This window comes from Odocoileus virginianus, chromosome 28, assembly GCF_023699985.2.
Source record: "Odocoileus virginianus isolate 20LAN1187 ecotype Illinois chromosome 28, Ovbor_1.2, whole genome shotgun sequence".
Classification (NCBI taxonomy): domain Eukaryota; kingdom Metazoa; phylum Chordata; class Mammalia; order Artiodactyla; family Cervidae; genus Odocoileus; species Odocoileus virginianus.
Genome location: NC_069701.1, coordinates 31,072,427 through 31,097,858, shown reverse-complemented (window position 1 = coordinate 31,097,858; position 25,432 = coordinate 31,072,427). Strand labels below are relative to the sequence as shown.

The following is a 25,432-nucleotide window of genomic DNA, read 5'->3' as shown; positions in this document are numbered from 1 at the left end:
CTCTCCCGATTCCGAGAGTCTCCAGTGCACGCCCCTTGCCCAGATCCCTTGGATCCCATTTCCTCTTATTAACATCCTGTCTGTTTCCTCTGTGCTTTCGCTCCCTGGGTGCTCTGTGGATTCCGGCCGAATTAGTTCGCGGCAAAGATACTCTGAAAGAAGGAAGAGTGCAAAGCATCTTGCATCAGCAGGGTTAAAATGTCATTTCATTCCGCGTCTGATGAGATTCAGGACGGGTTGCTATCTTCCTTCCGGCTCAGTAAGCTGTAGAGACATACATGTCGACAGAAAGGCAGCCTCCAGCTTGGTGTCTGGAAGATGGGCTGGAAGGAGGGAATCATTTTGATTTGTATTCCCTTCCATCTACTCTGTTCCTGACAATTAGAGGAAGGAGGGAGCAGCCCCCATACCATAAATATCAGTGACACCCCCCAGGTCCTCCTGCTTCCGAGCAGGGTTCTGCTCACCTCAGCTACACATCCCCCAGGCTGGCATCATTTCCACTCCTCTCCAGCACAGCTGGAATAAGAGGAGAGGAAGCAGCTGGATGTGGCTGTTTGAGGGGCCTTCTTTCAAAAGAGGCAGGACCTGTCTGTATCTAAATGTGCTAACAATAAACCTACCTTTGTCCCTCGTCCATCTCTCCCAATAGACACCCACGCTTCCTTCTAGGACTGTGGCCCAGACACACCTCCACCCAGCGTCTGAACTTTTGCCTGGTTCTTCACCCTTTAGCCTATCAAAGCTCGCCTGTTTGGCCAGCCCCTCGCTTTCCATGTTCTGCTCTCAACTGGACATGTCAGACAGGCTCTGCTTCTCACTAATTCTTTAATGACTGATGGAAACTGCTTCCATTTAAACATAAGTCAATGCCTCACTCAGCAGAAAAACATCATCTATAACGGTACATTCACCTAGGAGAGCTCATGGAGATGCGTAAAGCTTCCAAGACCCCTCAAAAAATGGCCAGTGGGCACCCACCGGTGTTAAGCTTGACAGAAAGATGAGCTCTGATGTAAACAACAATAGCATGGCTGCTCAGAGCAGAGCATCTGGAATCGGGTAACATGGACTTGACTCCATTCCACCACTGTCTTTCTCTGTGACCCTGGGAACGTTCTTCATCTTCACCCACAAAACTGGCCATCATACTATCACCAACAGGTTGGCTATTTGAGGTTAAATGACATAATCTTTGTAAACACTCAGCACAGTGCCCAGCTCACGGTAAACACTCACAAATATTAGCTCTAGATTTCCTGATTGTGATAGGAGACTGAGATATGAAGGCATATTTCAAGGACTTTGGGATGGAGCAAACCAGAGTTAGAATTTTGACTCTGATCACTGGCTGTGTGATTAGAAACAACTGATCTAACCTCATTTTAGCATCACCTTCCTCACTGGTAAACAGGAATACACCTGTCTCCCCCACTAGGATTGTTGCAAAGGTTGAAGAAATCATGTGTTCAAAAATACTTTGTAGCCAGGAGGCATTCAATAAATGTTTGGGGATGGGGAAAACATCCTCTGAGCAGATCGCTTGGAAAAAATGACAAGGATTCTTTTGGGCATTTCGATGTGTGCATTTCAATAATGGACTTGTTTCATGGCTCTGTCCTAAGGCTATCTATCAACTCTTCCAGCACTTCGGTGAGGCAAAGAGCAAATGCTGATAATAGTGTCTCGATTTTATTAACAAAGTTAGTGTCCCAAGCACCAGTCAATAAAGCACAATCAAGTACACCTCTAGACAGATGGATTGCTTTCTTCCTTTAAAGCAGTCATTTTCCAAATATACTTTACATCTCACATTTTCAAGAAGATCTATAATAAACATTATTAAAATATACAAAATACTGGAGCTGCTCTGAGAGCAGGGGTGGGTGGTGCCTGCTCCATTTCCCTGCGGGCCCTGGGTTAACCTCTGACCCCCTCTAAGGAAGTCTAGGACTCCACAATAGTTCAGAACCCAATGTGCTGGAGGCATAGAGTTTTCTTTAGACTCTTAAACAATGCACAGTGTGAATTAATAGTGATTTCCTACTGTCTTAGATTTATTAATACTAGGTCACATCAGGCAAACCTCATTTCCGACTTTGACAGTGTATTATAGGGAGACACAGTAGGCCTGGTGAATCGGTATTTCAGGAATGCATTTTACACAGCTTTTGTAATAGCTTTGTTGGCATGATGAAGAAATTTAGGCTGAACACTAGTAAAATTAGGTGTATTAGTGAGTGGATGAACACCTGTAACCAACAGGTTCCTGAACAAGTAATTGATCAATGTCAAGCGTGGGCTGCAGGAGACACAGACTGTGTCCTGTGTCATTAAACGTTTCCATCAGCAACTTGGATGAAGACATTGAGATGACACTTATCAAATTTGTGGATGATATGATTGGGAGCCAAAGCAAATTTATCAGGTGATCGCATCCAGAAAGATCTTGTCAGGGCTGGAGGAATGGGTCAAATCTAAGATGATGTAATTTAACACGGGTTGCGGGGGGGGAATGCAATGTCTTATAATTAGGTTGTAAAAGTAATTATTCAAATATAGATTTTTGTCAAATCTTATATTAGATTCAGGCACGGTCTGACTCACTGCAGTGACTTCCCCAGGGGAGGGGTTCTTTGAGAAGTTCCTTGATCTAAGCATTGGATGATGCCCTTAGGAGAAAGACCAGTATAACAGGGACAGGAGGGGTAATCTGGAGAGTGTGGCTGCAGGAGAGGGTGGTGGATAAGAGCTGGCAACCATTCCAGGCTGAGGTCCAGGTACAGAAAAGAATTTTTTTCACTCATTTCTTAAATATATTCATTCATGAAGCCATAGTGTTAGGTCTTTAAGGGCCCAGGCTCTCTACCGTAGCCTGCCAGTCTGCTCTGTCCATAGAATTTTCCAAGAAAGAATGCTGGAGTGGGTTGCCATTTCCTTTTCCAGGGGAGTCTTCCTAAGCCAGGGATGGAATCTGGGTCTCCCACATTACAGGCAGATTCTTTACCATCTGAGCCTCCAGGGAAGCCCAGTACTCAGGCTATGCAAGATTAAATACTGGCCTCACTACCCATCAGCTGTGCACCTTTAGGCAGGTTACTTCCATCCTCTGGTCTCAGTGTCCGCATCTATAAAACGAGGGTAAAATGCAGGGTTCTTGTGAGGTCCAGTTCAGTGATGCACATGAAGCATTTGTTGTTTTGATCCTCTTCACTAGGTGCGCAGCTAGATTGAGGACGGGTGAGTCACACGATTTCTTTGGAGGAAAAGTTCTTAGAGTCCTAGCAGAACACTCTGCACTGAAGATCCCAAGGCCGAGAGCTCAGCAAGACAGTCACAGGAGGCAAGACAGGAAGCTAGTAACCAGAACTGTATAACTTGGCGCAAACTGGATTTGGGAACTAAAATGCAATTTAAGCCATCAAAAGAAATGCAACATCCAAGTCAAGCTAGCGGACCCAGGGCCTGCGGCATTGGGCTAATGTACTTTAAATCTCGTGTGTTTGATGGTCGAGACAAAATAAGGTAGAAACTGCCATGGACGCTTCCCACTCTGGATCCTGCTCTCAGGAACAGTGGCACCCAGAGGCAAATAGTTGAAATGAGGAAGAGGACAGTAGACTGAAGGAGAATTTGGTGTTAGCAGGGTGTAAAAGGAAGACGGAAAAAAATGTACTGGTCTCATTGACTGTTAGTTTCCTACCAGTTATAAGAGTGTGGTGTGTGCACGTTCAGTGTCTTCAGCCTTGTCCAACTCTTTGCAACCCCATGGACTATAGTCTGTCAGGCTCCTCTGTCTATGGGATTTTCCAGGCAAGAATACCGGAGTGATTGCCATGCCCTCCTCCAGGGGATCTTCCCGACACAGGGATGGAAGTCACATTTTCTGCATCTCCTGCATTGCAGGTGGATTCTTTACCACTGAGCCACAGGGAAAGCCCAGTGTGGTACCTCCTCCTCTGTATATTCTAGAAAACAAAACATTCCCAAGTGTTGTGTTACTACAAGCCAGTGAGACAATCCCCTGACAATCCCCGGCCGTGCTGACCGTTGCACACACCTAAAGGTTTGCAGTGGCCCATGCTGGCGAGGGTGGGTTTTTCAGGCCCATGGAAAGGATGCCGTTTCCTGGCAAATTTTGTCTTCTTTGACATTTCACTGACATTGAGCTTCAGAATTAAAGTTCTTTCCCTGGAAGTCCCATCCTCTGGTCCTTAGCAGCTCATTGAACAAGGATTTGTCACCCTCCCTTCACAAGACAGCCCTGCATATATCTGGAGAGGTCTCATGTCCGTGTGTGGACGTGGCTTTGATAACCCAGTAGACACTTCAAGCTCTGTAGTGGGCATCTCAGCACTGCTTCAAGAGTTGGGCTAGATGTCATAGGGCTAGATTTATCAAATATAGTACTCTGTATTTTTATGAAAACTGCGACGAAACAGTTGGGTAAATCCTGGGGTTTTGCCTGTCGTGCCAAGGCCGCGGTGTCATCTTCGGAATGTCCGTGCTGGTCTGCATCTCTCCCTGCTCTCTGTTCGGAGGCCCTTTTTCATCGAGCTGCAGTTCAAGGCCAAGCCGGGAGGGGGAGCTGGTGTGTGAGGTGCCTGGAGGCCCCGCCAGGAGGGCTGTGGGATGAAGTGAAGCTGGGGCTCCGGTGGATTGGCAGCCGGAAAGGCGCCCGAGAGCTAATCAGCCGCCATCTGTCTTCATTTTGCTAACCCCCTCCACTGGTGGCCACAAGCAGCTCACTTCCTATATTTATAAACATCCCCAATCAGTCATTTCTCTGCCCGCTGTCACATATTTGTGGCGTTAATGCAGGCTGCTTTATCACAGATTGGACTTCATTTCAGGCATAACTCTCCTACGCTGTGGTCCTGAGCTCTTTATGGCCGCATTACGCTCTATGGCTGAGTTGTGATTACACTTCAATGCAGTGAGGCCACAGACGGTGAGCTGGCCCACACCCACCCACCTGCCACCCCTGCCGTCTGCGGCAGCCAGAGCTCCGGCTACAGACAGACAAACGGGGATCCACGGGAAAGGGCACGAACAAGGGGCCAGGCTCTCTCACAAGGACTCGGGGAGACCAGAGCTCGCCACAGGGCTGAGAACCACGGGACTGTCTCTTTCGGCCGAGTGACTGCCAGATGGAGAGACTTAACGGGTACGAAAGCCAGGTGAGGGGGAGAAGTCTGTCCTTGAACTGACCTTTCTCAGGACACCCGTCCCCCCCCCCTCCACCCCAGGTCTCAAGGCTCACACAGGGGCCATAGAGTTTTTTTTTTAATCTTATATCTAAAATGAAGAACCTTAATGTTTCTTTTTACTCCCTGCATCAAGCTTGCCACCTTCATAAGACTGTTTTTCTTATAGCAGTGGAAAAATTTTTTTTGTTCTTCTATTGCATTTGGGTTCTTGTGGGTCCTGAGAACTATGGTCACATGGGAAGTAGCAAAAGTCCCTCTCCTACAAGTTGCAGTGGCTATCAAAAATTAGAAGTAAAGTTATACTTGGTCTGCAGATAAACATAACATTTTAGAAAATTGTAGGACCCTGAATTATTGCTAGAAACATGTAAAATACTGGGGATGTAATATGCATATTCAAAGAAAATGTTGTTTTCCATTCTGGAAAAGCAGCACTTCAGTCTTCGAGGCCAGGCCATCTTCTTTCTCCCCACAGAATCCCTGCTCGTCCTTCCTCTCGCTTCTGGTTCTGAGGCTCGTCCCCGGCCTCCACAGGTCAGCACCCGCCCAGGCTTCTCAGGGCTCCTATACGCTTGTCACCTCTTTCTTTCAGTCCTTCCACCCGTGTCTCCACTTGATCCCCAAATGTAGGCACTGTCCTTCTCCTTCTTCTCCAAAGAGATGAGGCCACATGGTGGTATTGAGTGAAGTTACTTCAAGGAAGAAGGAGCGTGATTTGATACGTGACATCACACTTCTGACACCCAGACCTCTAACTCTGCCAGATACCTTCCCTTGTCTGAGTCCTGGGCCTGCTCTGAATTCCAGGGCCCACTCTGCCCCGTCTCAAGGGAGACAAGGTGCCACCTCTGCCATTCTAACTCCCTAGGGTGCTGCTCTGTCCACAGGAGCATGGGGTTTAGTGTTGTGATGGAGAACCTTTCCCTCCTGATGTTCTCAAAATCTCCTTCAACTATCCAGCTCAACCTGCACATCAAAAAGCCTATTAAAATCCTCATTGCCCTACTCCCAGTCCCCACATGCCCCCAAAGCCAGCTTGACTCAGCATGAATTCTGTACCACCACCACCCACCTCAAATGCAAGAGTGCTGCTGCTTCAAAAGTTACACCCTTTGAAGGGATGGGTTTCCTATACTAGCAAAGTTTGTTGCAAAGGAACCTCAAGAATCATCTTGAAGGGGGGAAACATGGCCTGGGATCTACACCAACAGGCCCCACCCAGCTGATGAGAAATTGGAGAAAGAAAGCAGCCCAGCTTAGTCCTTTCAGCCATGGGACCACCATATGGAAATGAATCCTCATCTCCTTTTAAACCCATAACAGTAACTCCACTTCTAAATTTAAGTGATACACTGCTAAAGTTAACTTAGCCTATAAACTGTGCTTTGAATTCAGGCTGCCTGCATTTTAAATCTAAGCTTCACCACTTACTAGTTTTGTTTTGTTTTGACTCTGAACAAGCCTCCGTGTTCTCATCTTAAAAAGGGAATCGCAGCCTCCTCAGAGTTGGAGGGAAGCACCCTCAATGAACATCCTCAAAGCATTTGGGCCAGCCCATGTTATAGAGGTAACACTCAGTAATTTATGCACTGACATTATTCATCATAACCAATGCCACATCCCCTGTTAAGACAAGAAGGGGGCAGGCCACAACCTTTAAAAGAAAGACAGCCATTGTGGACATGACATAAACTGGTTAGAACCAACTAGGTCCAAGATGGAGAATGAGTTGACTTCCAGAAGATCTTGAGCATCTTATACACAACTTCTAACACATCAGCTAAATGACACACCCACAGTTGCCATGACAATTCCAAGGCTGACCATAATGGGTCAAAACATGGGTGGTGGTCCAATTCCTGGAAATCTCTGCCCCTTCCCCAAAATAGTTTTAATACTCCTCCCACTCATTAGCCTATGAAATTACCCAGTCCTATAAAAACTGCCAGCCCCATACCCTGGGGCCTCTCTCGCCTCCTGAAATGGCCCTCACTCTGTTTGTGGAGTCTGTATCTTCCTTGAGCAGACCTTCTTTCACTTTCCTGTGGCTCACTCTTGAACTCTGTCCTGTGTGAAGCCAAGAATCCCCACTTGTCCGCCTGTCCCAGGGACTCATCTGGGACCTGGGAGCTATCATCCTCTCACGCCCCATTCTCTTTCCTGCACCATCTTTTGGCCACTACTTTTCTCATGGGCAAACACCTCAAAAACCCCAAAGCAGGCTCTCCTGGGATGTATTCCACTTAAGGGTGCTGCCCTTGCATCAGATCTGGGCACCTGTGAGTACCCCCCCCGCCCAGCTCCATCATCCAGGCCACATTGCTCCCAGCTGAGCTTCTAAGGAAATTGAACAGAGGGCCTTTCCTTTAGGACCACGCCTCCAGATGCTGGTACCTGCTGGCACCCACTCCTCTGCCCAGTGTGGGCCCATCTCTTCTGCTCATGCTGATTAGCCCAGCGCATCACTAACCTACCTCCACAGTGAGTGGGAGGCTGGGATGAAAGGCTGCTCCCTGAGTCTTCTGTTCCAATAGAACGACTTCTGTTCAGTGGTTTTCCGACTGGATTCAGATCCCTCAGCTGAATCCTGCTGGCCCTCGAGAGTAGAGAAGATGGTCTCTCTGCACCTCAAATTTAACTCATTTCAGAGAAATGTGAAGCCTCATAACAGTCCCTCCTCCCGCACAAACGCCCCCACACACAATACAGGCTCTTCCTCTCTAATTCCTCAGCCCTTGTGGCAAAGAGATATTAAAATGTTAAATCTGTCTTAGATATCTTCTTCATAAAAAATTAAGGGAAAATGTCTGTGTTAACAATGTTTTAACATGAAATCATAAACAAACTACAGTAATTGGATATTTTTCTCCTGAAGGTCATATGCCTCCACAAAAATCACCATGGCAAATGTGCAATTTGGAAGAGTAATCACACCTTACGTTCAGACACCATGCTTTTTCGTGTTCAAAGAGCATTCTTTAAACATTAATTAGTTACTCCACCAAATATCCTAGGAGGTGTGGATTAATATCTGCTTAATGCAGATGGAAATTCAAAGAGAGAGCAAGGCTGAGTCGGCCTCATGTCACAGGATGACTCTGAGACATGGATTCTTAGTTAAACCCTCATGAATGGACCAGGAGTAAGCCACGAGCACGGCTTAGATCAAGGATTATTTATCCTAAATTTCTTACAGATTCATTCTCTTCTTTGATTTGCATGAACCCCATAGATGTGTGCATGCATGCTAAGTCACTTCAGTCGTGTCCAACTCTGCGATCTCATGAACTGTAGCCCGCCAGGCTCCTCTATCCATGGGATTCTCCAGGCAAGAATACTGGAGTGGGTTGCTGTGCCCTCTACCAAAGAATCTTCCCAACCCAGGGATTGAACCCACATCTTTTATGTCTCCCACGTTGGCAGGAGGGTTCTTTACCACTAGCGCCACCTGGGAAGCACCCCCCCCCCAATAAATGAGCCCCTGAGAAACACTTTCATCTCTCCCCTCTTAAATCAGAAATTCACTTATTCCAAGGGTCTGTTTAAAGGATGTCATAATTGGAATTTCCTCCTGCCTAATAAGATGGGGGCTACTGTACTTGGTTTTGAGGACCATTTCATCCATGAGTGATTTTGCCTAAATGCCAAAAAGCAGGAGCGGGAAGGCTGCTAGGGGAGAACACAGATCATGGAGATCCACAGCATCTCCCATGGCTAGGACAGCAGAAAGCTGAGATTAACTGGCTGCAAACCCACTTTGCTGACACCTGCTCTGAGTCACAGGTGTACGTCCCTAGGTCCCCGCTTTGTGTTTTTCTTGAGGACTTATGAAGTGCCCGTCACATAAAACCACTTGCCTCCATTCCCAATAATTGCAGCTTGGAAAGTAGCTGATCAGCATCTCACTTTTATGGCCGGCTACTAACCCAGCCAGCATTTTCTAATAATACTTCGCCTTTATGTCCCAGGATCGCAGAGCAATTTACGAAGATTAATTAGAAGCGCCTCAGAACTCTCATCCTTGGTGGAGGCAGGGGCGGAGGCCATGAGAGGGGAGTTAAATTAACCTCCCCTGAGAGTGGGAAGTGAGGAGTCTAAGTGAGGGCTTGTCTGGTTGAAGCCAGGACTCTATCTGAGAATAAGACCCCGTGTCCCATTAGTAGGCAAGAGAGAAACACTATGTCATCAGATATTCCAAAAGGATTCAACTGGGAGGAAGGAACGAGGCTGTGTGTGTTTATTTTTTATTAGAAAATGATGTAAATACCCAAACTTGTGAATGCCCCCGGGGTCCTGGCAAGATGCCCGAGATATCTATAATCCTGAGAGATTACAGTTTGCATCATGCAGTCTGGGTCACTTCACTTTCTGCTCTTCCCCACCCCAGGGCTTGCAGTTTCTGCTTCCCCGGAAGGTCAAGGGCATGGCTGGTGTAAATGTGACCCTTTGATAGATGGCAGAATGCAGGCTGCCATCTCAGGGCTCCCCCCGCCCAGTGTACCCCTGGGCCTGGCCATGTGGGGATCAGCTCGGAGGCGAAGAATAGGAAGTGATGACAGAGAAAGGAGGCGATCAGAACAGTGAGGGAGCACAGCTGCGAAGGGGCCAAGGGGGGAGGGTGCGGAGGGGGGAAGCTGTGGTGACGTCCTGTTTTGTTCTTGCAACCAAGGCACAAATTAAGGCAAAATTAGAGACTTTCTTTGGGCGATTGGACGGATGGGAGGAGGAGGAAGACTGGGAAGCAGAGCTTTTAAGGACAGCAATTTGAGAACATCTGAGACAAATCTGTGGCTGATTTTTTTTTTTTTCTGGTGGATTAGTTAGTGACTTTCTTTCTGTATTCCGGAGGGGTTTTTCCCCCCTTCCTTTCCCTTTCTGCACCATGCACATGTAAATGTGATTGAGGATTCTTTCGTCAGATCTGCTGCCTTGGCAGCCTTCCTGCCAGCTGGCTGGGCTGGGGGAACCCGTGCTGGTGGCTGACTGCCATTGACAAGTTCTCGCCGGCCTCGTGGGAGGAAATTTGCCTCGGAGACACCGCCAGACCCTTGTCTGGGCTTTGGTGCCCAGAGGAAAGGAGGGCAGAGGGGACTCCCCCAGCAGGACTGGACCGCTCTCTGCCCACGGATGGACGGTGCCCAGGATAGCACCGCCATTTTGCCTTTGTCCACCCAGCACACAGTGACCAGCGCCAAGTGGTCCTCTGCATTCATCGGAGCACCGTCCCCACAGAGTCACCAGTGCCCAAAGTCCATCCTGAAAGGCCATATAAGCCACCCACCTTCCCCTGCTTCTAACCAGGGCGTTTCATCAAAACCAGGATGGACGGTGTGAAAGAGGTGTGAAAACGTTGCCCACTTGAGTGGCTGTGGTTTCTGGCCAAATCAGTCTTTTGCTCCTGTTTCCATTCATTCTTCTTTGTGACTCCTCCTCCTTTCCCCACCCTGGCTTCAGGCCAGAGGCATTTGTTAGTGTTTTTTCTTACCTTCCTTAATTCCTTTCCACCACCAACACCACCCCCCCCAACCCCACCCTGGGAGGTACCTGACTCAAGGCTCACATCCTCCAGAGTTCTCTCCCGTAACAAAAAGGGACCCTGTGTGTAAACTGCTAAGCGTAGAGCCTGGCTTAAAGCACCAGGTCTCTCCAAGGTCGACGGGGCAGGGTCCCATCATGGTGATCTCTAGTGTGTGTGTGGGTCGGGGAGGGCAGTGTTAACTCAGTCTTCTGAGAACCTATTTGCTCTTCTTTATCTCAGGATCATAAGGCTACAGGTGTGCGAGTCTCCAGCGGCCCCTTTTCATGTAGGAGTCTGTGGCAGTCAGCCAGAGAGATGGTTCCAGGACCCCTGCCTCCTGGTATTCATAGTCTGTGTGACCTGCCTCCCCTGGAGATGGGGGCTGCACTTGTTGACTGGATTCTAAGGAACAAAACATGGTGGAAGTGATGTGATGTCACTTCAAAGACTAAGTTATAGAAAGACTAGGACTTCCATCCTGGGTGAGCTTGCTTTCTCTCGTGGATGGACCCTGCTCATTGCCACAGTGCGTTCCACGTGCACCACTCCAGGTCCCCCCGTTGCAGAGTCGGCCTGTGTTCCCTCTGGTGTCACAGGACCAGTGGCCTGGCCTTCATCTCTGGGAAGCAGCAGGTCAGTGGCCCTCTCCTGTGAATCATACACCCCTCCTCCCTCTGTGGGCCAGGGGTGCAAATGGCTTAGGGTTGATGGTGATGCTCATCAGGATAGGGGCTCGTACTGGTCAAATCAATGATGAGGTGAAGAAAACTGTTTTATTGAGCATCTATGATGCACTCATCTTATCCAGTTTAATACTTGACAAAATCAGAGGAGTGGCTTTGACTGTGGAGGGCAGACTCCTGGGCTGTTTAGAGCCTGCTGATGCTGGTGGCCAAGAACCAGCACCCCCAGTACTGGCTGGAAAGCCTTGGGCATGTAACAACCACCAAGACTCAGTTTCCCCCTCTGTAAAATGGGGTTATCATGTCTACCTTCTCCAGGGCTACTGCTGCCTCCTCTTAATCTAATATCCACACAGCCTAGCCTGGGGCCTGGGGTCATAGATGCTCAATAATTTCTGCTTTGGTAACAGGTTGATGGGCTTCCCAGGTGGCTCAATGGTAAAGCATTCATCTGCCAATGCAGGAGTCGTGGGTTCGATCCCTGGATCGGGAAGATCCCCTGGAGAAGGAAATGGCAACCCACTCCTATATTCTTGCCTGGGAAATTCCATAGATAGAGGACCCTGGTGGGCTACAGTCAATGGGGTCGCAAAGAATCAGACACAACTTAGCAACTAGACAACAATAACACGTTGATACTTTAATAGTTGTGGTACATTTGAAATACCTTCCAAGGCTTGGCACAGCAGATTTCTCAAAAAACTAGTGCCTTTTGCCCTGTAATGGTGGTGGCAGTCATGCAACCAGGGACTGAAGTTCCCTCTCTCCTGTCCAGCTGCATAACACACATGTGCGTGTGCATGAGCACAGACACACATGTGCACCCACATGTGCAGGCACTCACCCTCACTCGTTTGCTCACAGCTGACATCTCCGCGCCTCCCCTCCTCTGTCTTCCCCATCACCTCTTGCTCCCGAGCTCCTCCCAGTCTCCTTGCCAGCCCCTGACCCCACGTTTCCCACCCAGGAGCCCCCAGGTCCTCTCCCCACGCCCTGTCCCCCACCATCCTGGGCTCAAGACAGATGTGCGGCAGCCCGCCATCTTCCCTTGTCACTCTCTGGCATGCCTGGCAGCTGGAATCACAATTCGCCTTGTTTACAATGCATTGTAATTGCAGACACAGGCTCTGCTGTCACTTGTAATTCTATCTTGTCCTCTTCTCCCCACACACTCCGTTGCCTAAGAGTCAGGCGGGTGCCCTTGTGAGAGGTAGTATTGGCAGGAAACGTGCTCCAACACCAACACCCAGCAAGAAACACGCTAGGCCTTCTCTTTCCCCACTTCTCCACGTGAGAGAGGAAAACAGGCCCAAACAGGACACGCCCTCCTGTAGTCCCGCCCACCCTGAACTTCCTTTCTGGTCCCTCAGTTCTTCCGGTCACGTGGCCTCCTGCTTGGACCTTGCTCCTACAAGTTGGGAGATTAGAGGGGAACAAACAGGAAAGTCACTTACCTCTTTGCTGAGCTCTGGAGGGCGGGGTGTGGGAACCTCCTGAAGACAAACTGCCCTCCCACAGGGCAGGGAGCTGAGGTCCAGAGGGTGCAGGTGCAAGCTGACTCCAACCCGCGCACCTGAGCAGGCCTGGGTAAGAAGGCCCGCCCACCCTTGTCAGTCTACATGGCCACCCTACCTAGTCCCTGCAATAGCTCTGCAAAGAGGGCACTAGTACCCCCTGCTCGCACGTGAGGAATTCAGACCTCAGTGCCCAGCAGAAGGCCACCCAGCTAGTTGTGTCAGAAAGCAGGGATTTCAACTAACACCATCTAGCTCCCCGCTTTGTATTGGCTTTGCATGTGTATCTTTATTTGTGGGTGCACTCCATCTCTGGGCTCACCATATGACTTAGGATGAACTGTTGTCTGTTTGTTGGCTACTAAACCTCAGAATCCTAGAGCGCAGGGCCTACTTATTTCACTGACTCCTGTTGGCACCCAGCACAGTGGTCAATGCCAAGAGGATCATCCACATATATTTGTTAAGAATGTATGCATTCAGAAGGTTGGTATTTCTTTGCTTGGATTGCTGTCTTTCAACTGCTAAATTCTGTGCACCAGCCTTACATACACTTGTTTCTGATGAACATGGGAAATTTTAGATGCATAAGTTTGATTGGTCTTAGACAAAGTTTAAGAAGAGAGGACAATTCAGAGTATAGGCTTCATGACAATTAGATTCAAGCAAAAACAACCTGGAGTACCATGCATTCGTTGTGTGATTTGGTACTTGAAAGGATTTTGGAGAGAAATTCTGGTATGTCCTGCAGATTCTTGGAATAAATATAAAGTTGTCCCATATCTGTCCACTTATTCATAGCATTTATGTTAGGATGGGGGAACTAGAGGTGGATGTCCTTTCAACTCTTTCTTTGCAGTTCTTACATAATGTTCTCATATTGTATGTATAACAAAAAAAGTACTAATTTAATAAAGATTGGTAGCAATATTTTTTTCAAGGAAAATATTGTTGCATCTTGAAGGGAAGAAATGTACCCTGGCTTGCAGATCTGCAAAAAAAAAAAAACAACAAAAAACCTAGAGCAGTTGGTAGAAAGGAAGGTGTCACAGCAATCAGTTCTCCCCTCTCCCTCGGCTGATGCTCTGTCCCTGCTCAACCACTCACTAGCTGTGTGTCCTTGAGCCACTTACTCAGTCTCTCTGTGCTTCCATTTCCTTGTTTGAAAAACTGAAATAATGATGCCTCTGCATTGTAGGATTTTTCTGGATTTAAATAGATCATAAAATATATGAAGAATGCCTAGCATAGTGGCTCATACTCAATAGGCCTTCATTTAAAGAGGGCTGTTAATACCATGGCTGTTTTGATGCTTAGAGAGTGTGGACAGGGTCCTGACAGAGGTTGGGTAGCTGGGGCCGGGTCTCAGCCTGAGACTCGCAGCTCTGCGTGGGCTCTACTTGGGGTAAACGGGGCTCACATGGTCACCACCCAGGCACGGCCACCAGCTGCTCACCTGCTGGCGGCTGTCCCCTCCCTCCACATCACGATGGGCCTCCACCAGCTGAAGGCAATGAGAAAGCTTTGATGAGATCCAATTAGGAAAACAGAGTCTGCATTCAAGAGGGCTGGGCAGTTCATACAGAGGGAAGAACAGACCCTGGAATTAGTCTAAGTACTCTCCTCAAATGTCCTCACACACTAAATAGTTAAGAAAGACGTGTCATTTAGCAGGACTGACCCCAGGGGTGTTTGCCTCTCATCAGCTGGGATGCTATTATTATTTTGCAAATGACACTTCCATCTCCAGCGACTGTGCTCCCCCTCACTCCAAACAGACACAAATGAATGATATTCAGAGATCGGCTGACTAGGGAAGAGGCTTGGCTGAGATTGAGGAACGGACTCCTGCATCTCCAGGCACCCCCTTCACAGGCCCCTGGATGGACTCTCAGAGTCTGCATGGACACCTCTGAAGGTTGATATTTCTTTGAGTTGATATTTCTCAGAGTCTGGACCCGAGTCCTCCTTCCCTGGATAAAGGGATGCTTGGTCTAGATGCTTCTCAGTACACTCAGCTCCATGTGTGTCTTCAAGATTATTATTTAACAGGAAGTCCAGTGATCAGCAAACATTTTCTCTAAAGAGCCAAATAGTGAATCATTAGGGCCAAATACTGCAAATATGTAACTTGGGCATTGTGGCAACACAACTAAAGGAATGACAAAGGCTGTGTCTCAGGAAAGCTTTATTTATAAAAATGGGCACAAGGGCCATACTGTGATGACCTCACATAACTTCTCCAGGTTTTCCTCCTCTGCCTGCCTCCCGGCACCTCCCCTCTAGCTCCTTCTGCTCTGCTCTGCTAGCCAGGACTCCTGTGGGGTTTCTGGGTGTCTGAGGGTGCCCTGGAGGATGACCCCTCCTGAGCCCTTGCAGATCTATCTGAATCTCTGTGGCATGGCCCCAGGACTCCGCTAGGCTTCCTCTTGGGGCTGAAACTTGATTTATTCTCCCAGTTAATAGAAGGTTCAGCTTAGGCCCTCAGGAAACTTCAGTTCAGTTCAGTCGCTAAGTCCTGTCAGATTCTTTGCAACCCCATGGACTGCAGCACGCCAGGATTCCCTGTCCTTCACCATCTCCTGGAGTTTGCTCAAACTCATGTCCATCACATCAGTGATGCCATCCAACCATCTCATCCACTGTCGTCTCCTTCTCCTCACACCCTCAATCTTTCCAATCATCAGGGTCTTTTCCAAGGAGTCAGTTCTTCACATGAGGTGGCCAAAGTGTTGGAGTTTCAGCTTCAGCATCAGTTCTTCCAATGAATATTCAGGACTGATTTCCTTTAGGATTGACTGGTTGTTCTCCTTGCAGTCCAAGGGACTCTCAAGAGTTTTCTCCAACACCGCAGTTCAAAAGCATCAATTCTTTGGGACTTAGCTTTCTTTATAGTGCAACTCTCACATTCATACATGACTATTGGAAAACCATAGCTTTGATTAGACAGACCTTTGTTGGTAAAGTAATGCCTCTGCTTTTTAATATGCTGTCTAGTTTGGTCACAGCTTTTCTTCCAAGGAGCAAGCATCTTTTAATTTCATGGCTGCAGTCACCATCTGCAGTGGTTTTGGAGCCCAAGAAAATAAAGTCTCTCACTGTTTCCATTGTTTCCCCATCTATTTGACATGAAGTGATGGGACCAGATGCCATGATCTTCGTTTTCTGAATGTTGAGTTTTAAGCCAACTTTTTCACTCTCCTCTTTCACTTTCATCAAGAGGCTCTTTAGTTCTTCTTTGATTTCTGCCATAAGGGTGGTGGTGGTCATCTGTGTATCTGAGGTTATTGGTATTTCTCCCGGCAATCTTGATTCCAGCTTGTGTTTCATCCAGCCTGGCATTTCACATGATGTACTCTGCATAGAAGTTTAATAAGTAGGGTGACAATATATACCCTTGATGTACTCCTTCCATGATTTGGAACCAGTCTGTTGTTCCGTGTCTGGTTCTAACTGTTGCTTCTTGACCTGCATACAGACTTCTCAGGAGGAATGTAAGGTGGTCTGGTATTATCATCTCTTGAAGAATTTTCCACAGTTTGTTGTGATCCACACAGTCAAAGGCTTTGGCTTAACCAATAAAGCAGAAGTAGATATTTTTCTGGTATTCTTTTGCTTTTTGACGATCCAACAGATGTTGGCAATTTGATCTCTGGGTCCTCTGCCTTTTCTAAATCCAGTTGAACATCTGGAAGTTCACATTTCATGTACTGTTGAAGCCTGGCTTGGAGAATTTTGAGCATTACTTTACTAGCGTGTGAGATGATTGTGATTGTACAGTAATTTGAACATTCTTTCGCATTGCCTTTCTTTGGTATTGGAATGAAAACTGACATTTTCCAGTCCTGTGGCCACTGCTGAGTTTTCCAAATTTGCTGGCGTATTGAGTGCAGCACTTTAACAACATCAACTTTTAGGATTTGAATTAGCTCAACTGGAATTCCATCACCTCCACTAGCTTTGTTCATAGTGATGCTTCATAAGGCCCATTTGACTTTGCATTCCAGGATGTCTGACTCTAGGTGAGTGATCATACCATCATGGTTATCTGGGTCATGAAGATCTTTTTTGTATAGTTCTGTGTGTTCTTGCCACCTCTTCTTAATATCTTCTGCTTCTGTTAGGTCCATACCATTTCTGTCATTTATTGTGCCCATCTTTGCAGGAAATTTTCCCTTGGTATCTCTAATTTTCTTGAAGAGATCTTTAGTCTTTTCTTTTCTATTCTATTGTTTTCCTCTATTTCTTTGCATTGATCACTGAGGAAGGCTTTCTTATCTCTCCTTGCTATTCTTTGGAATTCTGCATCCAAATGGGTATATCTTTCCTTTTCTCCTTTGCCTTTAGCCTCTCTTCTTTTCTCAGCTATATGTAAGGCCTCCTCAGACCACCATATTGCTTTTTTGCATTTCTTTTTCTTGGGGATGGTCTTGATCACTGCCTCCTGTGCAATGTCATGAACCTCCCTCCATAGTTCTTCAGGCACTCTGTCTATCAGATCTAATCCATTGAATTGATTTGTCACTTCCACTGTATAATCAAAAGGGATTTGCTTTAGGTCATACCTGAATGGTCTAGAGGTTTTCCCTACTTTCTTCAATTTAAGTCTGAATTTGGCAATAAGGAGTTCATGATCTGAGCCACAGTCAGCTCCCAGTCTTGTTTTTGCTGACTGTATAGAGCTTCTCCATCTTTGGCTACAAAGAATATAATCAGTCTGATTTCGGTGTTGACCATCTGGTGATGTCCATATGTAGAGTCTTCTCTTGTGTTGTTGGAAGTGTCTTTGCTCTGACCCATGCATTCTCTTGGCAAAACTGTTAGCCTTTACTTTGCTTCATTTTGTACTCTAAGGCCAAATTTGCCTGTTACTCCAGGTACCTCTTGACTTCCTACTTTTGCATTCCAGTCCCCTATGATGAAAAGGACATCTTTTTGGGGTGTTACTTCTAGAAGGTCTTGTAGGTCTTCATAGAACCATTCAACTTCAGCTTCTTCAGTATTACTGGTTGGGACATAGGCTTGGGTTACTGTAATATTGAATGGCTTTCCTTGGAAATGAACAGAGATCATTCTGTCATTTTTGAGATTGCATTGAAGTACTGCATTCTGGACTCTGGTTGACTATGAGCGGTACTTCATTTCTTCTAAGTGATTCTTACCCACAGTAGTAGATATAATGGTCATCTGAGTTAAATTCACCCATTCCAGTACATATTAGTTCACTGGTTCCTAAAATGTCAGTGTTCACTCTTGCCATCTCCTGTTTGACCACTTGTAATTTACCTTGATTCATGGACCTAACATTTCAGGTTCCTTTGCAATATTGCTCTTTACAGCATCAGACTTTACTCCATCACCAGTCTCCACAACTGGGCATTGTTTTTTCTTTGGTTCTATCTCTTCATTCTTTCTGGGGTTACTTTTCCACTCTTCTTCAGTAGCATATTAGGCATCTACCTACCTGGGGAGTTCATCTTTCAGTATCATATCTTTTTGCCTTTTCATACTGTTTATGGGGTTCTGTGTTCATGGGACCTTCTGAAGGAAGTCACCATTATGTTCATTACCTCCACCATAGTTTGGTCTCAGATCAAACAACAGGGATGAAACACAGCCCCACCCATCAACAGAATATTGGTTTAATGATTTACTGAGTATGGCCCGCCCATCAGACCAAGACCCAGTTTCCCCCACAGCCAGTCTCTCCCAACAGGAAATTTCCTTAAGCCTCTTATATTTATCCTTCAGAGGGCAGACAGAATGACAACCACAATCACAGAAAGCTAATCAAATTGATCACATGGACCACAGCCTTGTCTAAGCCAATGAAACTATGAGCCATGCTGTGTAGGGCCACCCAAGATGGACAGTCATAGTGGAGCGTTCTGACAAAACATGGTCCACTGGAGAAGGGAATGGAAAACCACTTCAATATTTTTGCCTTGAGAACCCCATGAACAGTAACCAGTCAATCCTAAAGGAAATCAACCCTGAATACGCTTTGGAAGGACTGATGCTGAAGCTGAATCTCCAGTACTTTGGCCACCTGATGTGAAGAGCTGACTCATTAGAAAAGACCTTGATCTTGGGAAAGATTGAAGGCAGGAGGAGAAGGGAGAGGCAGAGGATGAGATGGTTCAATGGCATCACCAACTCAATGGACATGAACTTCAGCAAACTCTGGGAGATGGTGAGGGACAAGGAAGCCTGGTATGCTGCTGTCCATGGGATCGCAAAGAATCGGACATGACTTGGCTACTCAACAACAACAACAACAGTAACTGAACATATAGCCCAATTGCTATAAAAGTGACTGTCTCAGATCGATTATCTTCCTTGCCTTCTCCCAAACAGTACACATCACTTCTTGGAGTCAGCACACCTCTGGTGGTCAGAGTTGAAATATACAGAAGTAACCTTAAAACCTGCATCTTTTACAGATTTGAGATTGTTAATGACCTGGGGTGTAGTTGTCCATGTGGAAACTCTCCCAAGGCAGCTTCCTCTAGGGGGCTGGGGTGAGGGTTGTGGGGAGACACCTTGCTGTTTAATAAATAATAGAAAAGCTTCAGAAAGTGTCTGGGAAGCACATTCCTCATGCAGAAATGTTACGGAATAACACAGGATGAATAATAGAAAAGGTTATTGAAAAATTCATAATTTCCAAGTGCCAGTGAAGGGCAGCTCCAGTGCAGTCTATTTGCTTGTAGAAAAGTGATTAAAATATATATTATTGTCCTGTCTATAGGAAAATGTATTATTAAGTGGATACTAGCATGACATTTGAAAAATCCATTTCATTCCATTTAGCAGCAGAGGGATTTTGGCTGCTGCTTTGTGTTCCCAGGTTTTGCAAGCGTTTTAATAAGCCATTTAAAAAACAAAAAGCGATTTTAATTATGGCCCCCTGCCTCTGAGCCATACTATTGCTTTGCACTTACAGTTCTTTTGCCAAAGAGATTTAAAAACACATAATAGGGAATGTAAACATCCTGCCTACATTTATTATGTCAATTGCCAAGAGAGAAAACTGATCATTGACCAGTACTTATGGGCTGAAAGAAGAGGTGGGGGGCAGGGGGGATGAATCTGCTGGTCCAGACACAACAAAGAATAAAGCCTCAGTGGAGAAGGCCTGCAATTCCTGCCAACCTACCTGTGGCTAATTTTCTAATGGATGTCCAGCATCTTTCCTGTAAAGCCAGGAGTTCTTTGTGAGGTGTGCTTCTAAATGGTTCCGTCATAAGCAAGAATTCTAATTTATTCACAGGCTTTTGGGCAGGGTGGAGCTCTCTGGCTTGAAGATTCCATCACAGTAAAATTCAGAGTTGACTCCAGATGGACTCAGATTTGGGGATTGGGGTCAGACAGCTCTCTGATCCTTACTCAGGACTAACTTTCTCCAGCAAACAAGTTAAGGGTCAGAGTGGATGAGGATGGAGTCTAAAAGGCATAGGCCACATTCTGTAGACCTAAAGTGCTGATTCAGCTGGTATAGCCTGTGGCCTTTCGGTAAGTGTAGAGGTAGACAGTGGTGGTCCAGAGGTCATATAGCAGTTGGTACAGTCCTGAATATTCATTGAACCTACTGATGCTGAAGCTGGAGCTCCGATACTATGGCCACCTGATTCGAAGACCGGACTCATTGGAAAAGACCCTGATGATGGGAAAGATTGAAGGCAGGAGGAGAAGGGGACAACAGAGGATGAGATGGTTGGATGGCCTCACTGATTCAATGGACATGAGTTTGAGCAAGCTCTGGGAGTTGGTGATGAACAGGGAAGCCTGGTGTGCTGCGATCAGTGGGGTCGCAAAGAGTCGGACATGACTGAGTGACTGAACTGAACAGGAAATCAGGCAGAAATAACAATGTGCTACGAATAGGGCATCTGTAGCCCCTCTCTCTTACCAACTGGGTAATTTTTCTGGAATCACCTAATTTCTCTGGGTCTCGGTTTAAGGATTAAAAAAATAGAGCACTTTTCATCAGATTGCAGTTTTTAGCATTTTTACTTATTTATCCTATTTTTTTTTTAAAAAAAAAGATTATTAAACTATTTGTTCTAATAGAATCTCACTTGCAAGTTGTAAAATTGTTTCTCTAGTTAAACAACCACCCAGTCATGTCTGACTGTTTGCAATCCTATGGACTATAGCCCACCAGGCTCCTCTGTCCATGGGATTCTCTGGGCAAGAATACCAGAGTGTGTTGTGATTTCCTTCTCCAGGGGATCTTCCCATCCCAGGGATTGAACCTGGGTTTCCTGAAGTGCAGGCAGAATCTTTACTCTCTGAGCCACCAGGGAAGCCCACAGTAGAACAACAGTCAGGGAATCAAATTGCCTTAGACCACAAATCAATGTCTTTCCCCTTTTCCAAGGCAACCCTCAGCAAGACGAGAGCCCTGATTTCACAGGGATTCCTGGAGCTCCGTGTGAAAACCAAAGTACTCTTTCAATCATCACTTTCTGATATTGAATCCTGGCCTGGGTATGATCTGTTGAAATGGGAGAACAGATTCTTCTGGCCTCAGATTTTCTCCCACTTATTTAGAGTCATCATATATTTATCTTTTAATCAACAAACATTATACATGTATTACATATAGAATACTGGGATAAGTAATGTTTCAATATAGAACATGTGTAAGACATGGTTCTTACTCTAGTGGAGCAACAAGTATCTAAACAACTTGGTATAGTTAAAAATATAAGAAATAGGGTGGTGATGGAGGAACAATAAATTTTTTGCAAGTAAAAACTGAATTAGATTTAAAATAAACTAGATAAACATCTCTATCAAGGTAATGTTGGTCTCATAAAATGAGTTATGAAGTGTTCTCTCCTCTTCAATTTTCTGGAAAAGTTTGAGAAGGAATGATGTTAAATCTTCTTTGAATGTTTGGTAAAACTAGCCACTGAAGATGTCTGTTTGTGGGATTTCTTTTTTTTGTTTGTTTGTTTTTTGGATGTTTTTGATGGCTGTCAATTTCTTTATTAATGACTAATCTATTCATATTTATTTTCTTCATAATTCAGTTTTTGGAAGGTTGTATGAGCCTAAAAATGTGTTCATTTCTTCTAGGTTGTCTAATTGATGTATAGTTGTTCAAAGTATTCTTTTTTTAACCCTTTGTATTTCTGTGGTATTTTGGTAATTTCTCCTGTTTCTGATTTTATTTATCTGATCCTCATCTTTTTTCCTTAGTGAGTCTAGTTAAAGATTTGTACATTTTGTTTATCTTTTCAAAGAACCAGCTTTTAGTTTCATTGATCTTTTCTGTTCTCTCTTTAATCTTTCATTTACTTCCACTGCAGTCTTTATTATTTTCCTTCTTCTATTGACTTTGGACTTTGTTTGTTCTTTGGTCTAGTTTCTTTAGCTATAAGATTAGATTGTTTATTTGTGACTTTTCTTGTTTATTGAGATAAGCCTGGAATTCTATAATTATACCTTTTAGCACCACTTTTGCTGTATCTCATAGATTTTTGTTTGTCCTATTTTAATTTATCTTCAGGTTTTTTTTTTTTTCTTCAATGACCCAATGACCCTTTGTTTTCTTCAATGACCCAATAGTTGTTTAGTGGCATGTTGTTTAATCTTCACATACTTGTGATTTTTCCAGTTTTCTTCCAGTAGTTGATTTCTAGTTTCATACCATTGTGGTGTGGTCAGAAAAGATGCTTGATGTGATTTTAAATTTCTAAAATGTATTGAGACTTTTTTTGTGTCCCAACATATGGTCTACCCTTAAGAAAGTTCCACAAGCACTTGAGAAGAATATGTATTCTGCTGCATTTTGTTGCAATATTGCAATAAATCCATTCAGCCAGTCTGATTGAATGTTTCATTAATGTCAGTATTTCCTTGTTGACTTTCTGTCTGGGTGATCTATCCATCAATGTAACTGGAGTGTTAAAGGTCACCCTTTAGGTACGGTAATAAAGGATTTATATATTTTGGTGCATATATGTTAGCTGCATATATATGAACAGCTGTTCTATCACCTTCCTGTACTGTCCTCCTTATCACTACATAATGTCTAGTACTGTGTGTCTGGTTACCCTTTTTGGCTGATATGGATGTGGCTACATCCACTTTCTTTTGGCTTCCATTTGCTTCAAGAATCATCTTCCATCCCTTCTCTTTGAGTTTATGTTTGTCTTTAGAGTTGAGATGGGTCTCCTGGAGGCAGCATATTGTTTTCTAATCCATCTGGCCACTCTGTCTTTTGAATGGTGAATTCAATCCATTTATACTTAGGGTGAAGAATTAGTGCTGCTCTATTGTTTTCTGGCTGATCTATATCTCCATTGTTTCTTTTTCCTGTGTTTCTGTCTGTCATTTTAATTTGATGGTTTTTTATGATGTTTCTCTAGGTTTTCCTTTTTTTTTTTTTTTATTTTAATGTTTTGGGTCTCTGCTCTAGATTTGTATTTTGTGATTACCATGAGGTTTGTGTTAAATGTCTCAGAAGTAAAATACCATCCTTTTTCTACTAATGTCATTTTTTCTTCATTTGCCTACCTGGGTTCTGTCCTCCTTTTCCACTTTCATGTTTCTATTTTCTCAAGTTACCCCTATTTTTGTTGCGAGCTTATTGCCAAATTGAAGTGGCTATTTTTTCCCTTTAACCTTTATGCTTTAATTGTTTAACAACCTATTCTGCTATAAAGTTGCAATTTTCTGATTTTGTCTATTTATTTATCACCTTACTCAGAGTTTGTGTACTTTTGCCTTTTTGTTTCAGGTAGAAGATCTCCTTTCCACATTTCTCATAAGGCAGGACTAGCTGTGATGAACTCCCTCAGTTTTTGTTTGTCTGGAGAAGACTTTATTTCTCCCGCATATCTGAAGGATGACTTTGTCAGATGGATATTCTTGGCTGACAGCTTTTATCTCTCAGTATTTTGTGTCTGTCTCTCTACCCTCTCCTGGACTGCAGATATTCTGCTGAGAAATCTTCTTTTAGCCTAATGGGGTTCCTTTGTAGGTTTTTGTCTTTTTCTTTTTCCTGACTGCCTTTAAAATTCTTTCTTTGTCATTGACTTCGGATAGGTTTAGTATGTGTCTGGGAAAAGGTCTTTTTGCCTAGAGGTAACCAGGTGTTCTCTTAGCCTCGTGAATATGTATATCTAGTTCCTCCCCCAGGTTTGGGTTGTTCTCAGCTCTTACTTCTGTAAACGACTCTGTACCCCACCCACCCCCCTGTTTTCTCCTTCTGGGAAACCCACCATCCTTATGCTGCCCTTCTGATGGGGTGGAATAGCTCTCATAGGATCTCTCTCTCTCTCTTTTTTATCTTAGCATCTCATCTTCTACCTGATATCATTTCTAGATTTCTGTCTTCAAGCTCACTAATTCTCTCTTCCATATGGTTTGCTCTATTTTCATAGGTTTCTAATACATTCTTCATCTCATTTGCTGAGTTCTTCAACCCTAGGATTTTGCTTTGATTCTTTTTTAGAATTTCAATTTATTTGGCAAAATATTCCTTCTGTTCATTAACTTTGTTCCTGAGCTCATTTAACTACCTTTCTGAGTTTTCTTGTAGCTTATTGAATGTCCTCATGACAACTATTTTGGATTCTCCATTAGTTAGATCCCAGTATCCAAGACCTTGCTTTCTGGAGAATGGTCATCTTCTTTTTGTAATACCATGTGTTATTGTGATTCTTCATGGTGCTTGGTGACTTGTTCCTCCATTGGCTCACTTGAAGTAGCCAATATTTTTCTTATTTAGGTAAAGCTTTTTTTTTTTTTTACTTGATTCTAACAATTCAATAGGGCTTCCCTAAGTGGCTCAGTGGTAAAGAATCTGCCTGCCAACGCAGGAGACATGGGTTCAATCCCTGAGTCGGGAAGATCCCCTGGAGAAGGAAATGAAGATCCCCTGGAGAAGGCGACCTACTCCAGTATTTTTGCTGGGAAATTCCATGGACAGAAGAGGCCGGTGGGCTACAGTCCATGAGGTCTCAAAGAGGCAGACAGGACTTAGCCACTCAACAGCAGCAGCATTCAGGTTGGTAATTAGAGGCCTTTCTTCTGGCGTCCAGTAGGCGGCGCCATATCACAAACATTCTGGATTCTCGCACCTGCGCCGCCTTTGGTCCTCCGTGAGAATCTCACTCCTCTCTCCACTGCCTCCGCCAGAGATCTGGCGGGCGCCCTTGTCCTTCTGGTGTCTTTTTGACGGTGTGTTCTGCTGTCGCTGGTGTTGCCACAGCAGGCACTGGGGTGGTGGGGCCCTCCACCGTGTCCAGGGTGGTCGGGATCACAGTGACCATGATGATCCCAAGGGGTGCGGGGAGCCAGGGCCATGGGCGCCTCTGCGGAATCTGGGGCTGTCGGATTCATAACTGTCACTGCTGTGGTCCAGGGAGGCTGGAGCGAGCCACATCACGGCTGGAAGAGACCCAGGTTCCTGGCCCCTCTCCAGGTTCCCTGGCCCCTCTGACACCGCTGCCGGTGCCCTGGGCTGTGGACCCTGTTGTGTCTTAGAGG

At 45.3% G+C, this 25,432-nt stretch overlaps 1 protein-coding gene and 1 long non-coding RNA gene across 2 annotated transcripts in view; one reads left to right on the top strand and one right to left on the bottom strand.

Annotated features, from left to right (window-relative positions):
* NTM (neurotrimin) overlaps positions 1–25,432 on the top strand; it is a 944,459-nt gene that overhangs the window by 203,130 nt on the left and 715,897 nt on the right. The gene's annotated exons all lie outside the window — the stretch shown is intronic.
* On the bottom strand, positions 13,087–20,142 carry LOC110127790 (uncharacterized). Its single transcript, XR_002310937.2, has 4 exons — positions 20,085–20,142; positions 14,607–15,005; positions 14,382–14,493; positions 13,087–13,916 (listed from the first exon to the last, which is right to left on the bottom strand). It is a non-coding gene; the product is annotated as an uncharacterized lncRNA (long non-coding RNA).